The sequence below is a fragment of the Suncus etruscus genome, chromosome 1 (genome assembly GCF_024139225.1).
Source record: "Suncus etruscus isolate mSunEtr1 chromosome 1, mSunEtr1.pri.cur, whole genome shotgun sequence".
Classification (NCBI taxonomy): domain Eukaryota; kingdom Metazoa; phylum Chordata; class Mammalia; order Eulipotyphla; family Soricidae; genus Suncus; species Suncus etruscus.
Window position 1 is genome coordinate 157144777 of NC_064848.1, and position 4124 is coordinate 157148900.

At 46.0% G+C, this 4124-nt stretch overlaps 1 long non-coding RNA gene across 1 annotated transcript in view; it reads right to left on the reverse strand.

The window, feature by feature from the left end:
* Nucleotides 1-4124, reverse strand: part of LOC126021757 (uncharacterized) — a 94664-nt gene that overhangs the window by 33442 nt on the left and 57098 nt on the right. The window lies entirely within an intron of this gene.

A 4124-nucleotide genomic window follows, 5' to 3' on the forward strand; every position in this document is an offset into this window, starting at 1 on the left:
CCGGGTTCTGTAACACCAGCTTTAAGAAGGGCCCCTGAGGAACACTTAACTTTCTCAGCTATGTAAAGAGAGACTAAGTGGGTTGTGTAAGGCCCCACAAGTGAACAAACACTGAATTTTTCTCTTATCAACTGCTTCTTAATCCTTTATTAAGAGAAAGAAGGAATGCAATTTGATTGATTGGTGGCTTTTTTTTTTTTTTTGAGTTACTAAATCTCTAATCAGATGTTTCTACACTTAGAATACCAGGGATTGAATCCAGGGTCTGACACAGACAAGGCAATGTTAAACCTTGAGTTACAACCTTGATCCTGTGGTCAAATATTTGACTTATCAAACCTGTAAGACCAAAATTTTTTATTTTTGGCTAACTAGTTCAATGGATTGGAGAGCATGCTGGAGATTGGGTTCCATCCCATGAGCAGCCCCCGAGCACTGATATAGGGAGCAGCACCAAAGCATCACCAGGTGTGGACCAAAAAACCCTTCCAAGGAAATTAATTTCATTTCCTGAGCCAGGATAATTCCAAGGGCTAAAATCACCTATTGAACCTTTGTTAAGTTTTTTGGGGGTTTGTTTTGTTCTGTTTAGGTGCCATACTTGGGTGTGCTCAATGCTTATTCCTGGCTCTGTACTCTTAGGAGTCTGGGGGATCATATAGTGATTAAACCCAGTCGACCACATGCAAAGCAAGCTCCCTAACTGCTATACTATCTCTCCAGTATCTCAAGACTTTTTTCTTAGATAAATGTCACTTCTTCAGGATTGGCAGTAATCCCTCCCAATTGGGACCTAGTAAAGGACAAGTCCCAGTTATCCCAGGTCTAGCTCATTGTTGTAGTCATGCAGGTTGATGGCTGCCTATCTGTAACCTCCACATATGGCAGGGGACTCATGGTCAAGACAGAACAAGTGGGCTGGAGCAATAGAATAGCGGCAGGGTGTTTGCCTTGCATGCGGCCAACTTCAGACAGACCGGGGTTCAATTCCCAGCTTCACATATGGTGCCCTGAGCCTGCAAGGAGCGATTAATGAGTGCAGAGCCAGGAGTAACCCCTGAGCACTGCCAGGTGTGACCCAAAAACCAAACCAAAACAAAACAAAAAAGCAAGATAGAACAAGTGGGTATCCTGTAAATTGTTCTGCAGATACTGACTGCCTCACCTTACCTTCCAGATCTGGCATCCTTTAGGGATTCATATGAGTACAGGGACAGCAGGAGAGTTCTGTATAAAAACACTTTGCTCCCACTCTGATTTAATTTATTTATTTTGATTTTTGGGCTACACCTGGGTTACTACTGACTCTGGAATCAGGAATCACTCTGGCAATGCTCAGGGATTGAACACTAGGTGACTAGAGAATGAATCTTGGTTGGCTGTATACAAGACAAGTTTTCTACTTGATGTCTCCAGCTCCAACCACTCTTTAGTTTAGTTCCCTCAAAAGGCTTCAGAGAGGGCTGGAGGGATGGCATGGAGTTAGGGCATTTTTCTTGCATGCAGAAGGATGGTGTTCTAATCCTGGCATCCCACGTGATCCCCCGAGCCTGCCAGGAGCAATTTCTGAGCCAGGAGTAAACCCTGAACGCTGCTGGGTGTGACCCAAAAACAAACAAACAAAAAAACCCAAACAAAACAAAACAAAAGGCCTCAGAGAATATTTACCTCCCTCAGAGAAATATTCCTCAGATGCACTAGCCTGCCTGACTTCCATCCACCCCCATTCTCCTCCATAAGTCTCCCTGCAGAGCTGTAGCTTCCCCTGATTTGTCAGGTATTATTCCACTTCTCTACCTGCTAACTGACCTCACTACTTTCTGCCTTCTTCTGGGGCAGGTCCCTCTTGCTGTATTTACATATCTGCCTCACCAAATTGTTCTTTATCTATGCAAAGATTCCTTTGCACTCTTGCTGCTCTTCTGCTCCTCACACCTGCCTGTGTCCTTGACTTAGAAGTTTTGCTTGTTCTTCTATGCAGAAATAGCATTGTCCTTGGAAAATCAGATGTAGAATGAGGCCTAATCAGCTCCTCTCTCTTTCCATATGGAGAACAATATAGTCTGAGGAATGAAAAAACAAAGACAGAAAAATACCCTAAAGATGAAAACAACCTCAGAGGAAAAGACAGATGTAGGAGAGATGCAGGACAGATTCAGAATCTGAGAGTCCAATAAAATGTTAGAAAAAGAGCAATCTGTGCCAGAAAGTCAAGTGGTAGAGCACATGCATAGCCTGTGTGAGGTCCTGAGTTTGATTTCTGCATGCTTTCCTTCCCCAACTCCCCTAACACCACCCTGGGAGTCCCCAAGCATTGTGGGATGTGGCTGTATTTGAAATAGAAAGGAAAAGATCACATTGATAATTATATACTGCAGCTAGTATCTCATGAAAGCTAGAAGACAGAGAGACAGAATTTCATGACAATGTGCTATGCCTAGCATGTCCTTTTTTGTGTCTGTATTCTCATGACACCTGTTTCAGGACACCCTACCCCCATCCGAAACCTGTTCCTGCCAGGAGCAAGCAGAGGTCAGGAGTCTGAGGCAGCAGTTAATTCTGAGTTAATTCTGTCAATAGTTCTACAACTTGAAACTCTTTAAAACTCCTTCTCTTGGGAAAGTGACACAAAGAATGGCAAGGAATGTGTGTTCTGGGGCCAGATTGATCCCCAATATCCCATATTGTCCCTGGAGCAATTTCTGAGCACAAAGCCAGGAATAACCCCTGAGCACCGCCAGATGTGGCCCCCAAACAAAAAACAAACAAAAGGAATGTGTGTCCTGGATTGGAGCTATAGTACAGTGGGTAGGGCACTTGCCTTCTATTCAGCTGACCTGGGTTTGATTCCTGGCATACTGTATGGTGATTCCTGAGCTCAGAGCCGGGAGTAAGCACTGAGCATTGCAAGGTGTGTCCAAAACAACAACAACAACAAAACAAAAAGAATGTGTCCTTGTGACAAGCTGCAGAGTTTAAGCCTGGGCCTTAATTTATTAAGTAAATACTTTTGATTATTATTGGCATTATCAAATACTCATTATTATTCAACGAACTGAATAATTCCCTCCTGTTGGCTTCATTTGTCCAATGTGAAAAGAAAGATAGTAAAAACTGATCTCATAGAACGGAATGGAAATGGATTAACAAGCAGAATCTGTTAAAGTTTCACGGTGGTGGTGGGGAGGGTAATAAAGGCTGAGAAATTATGCAAATTGGGGGGCCATCCATGGGACTTAATGGTGGAATGCCTGTCTCCCATGAACGCTGCCCTGGGTTGGCAGATCCCTTCCCTTTCCAAACTCTATAGAACAAATGCTCACAGACTATAACTTTTTTCCCCTCAATGCCCTGGAAGTTCAGTTTTCTTTCCACCTTCCGGTCAGAAAATCGAGGATAGTTTTCCAATCAGAAATTCGAGGGTGGGGTCCAATACTCCGAAATACCACAGTGGCGGTTCAGGACACCAACTAGAGGGCCTGGTTCCTAGTAAGTTCATCTCTTCGCTCTCTAAAACATCCTCAAACTCTGTTGTAGTGTCCCCCAGCTTCCCCTCACCATCACCCCCCTGGGCCCGTCAACCCAAGGCTGGCAGTTCGTGATGCAAGGCGGGGGCTAGCTAGTTGCAGGAATGTCACCCTAGAGTGACAGCTTTCCCAGCCCATCTATAGACTGTCCCGGCCTCTGAGTCTCAGAGGGTCCGACCTGGAAATGGGACCTAGGGAGGCTGGAGGGGCCGCGTCGTTCCTTACCTCGTAAGCTGCAGCTCAGCGAACCTCAGCGGCTGGAGTCTCTGCCGAGGTGCCTCCGAGGCCGGTAGATTTGAGAGAGGGCGGGCCAGAAGCCACCTGACTCGATCACCTGATTCACCGAGCGTAGGCCTGCTCGCGATGCACTCTGGGAGTTGTAGTTTTCACGAGTTCTTGTTCACGAATCTGGGAGTTGTAGTTTCTTGATCTAGGCCCTAGGGGAGTGGGATCTCCAGCTTCCGCCACCCGCTGCCACTCAGTCTCTAACCCCGCCCTAGGAGCGGGACTCCGCTTGTCTTGACCAATGAAAAGAAGCGATATCGCCATATTAGGTGAGGCCCCGCCTCTTCACGGAAGAAGGTCGCGAGAGGGGGC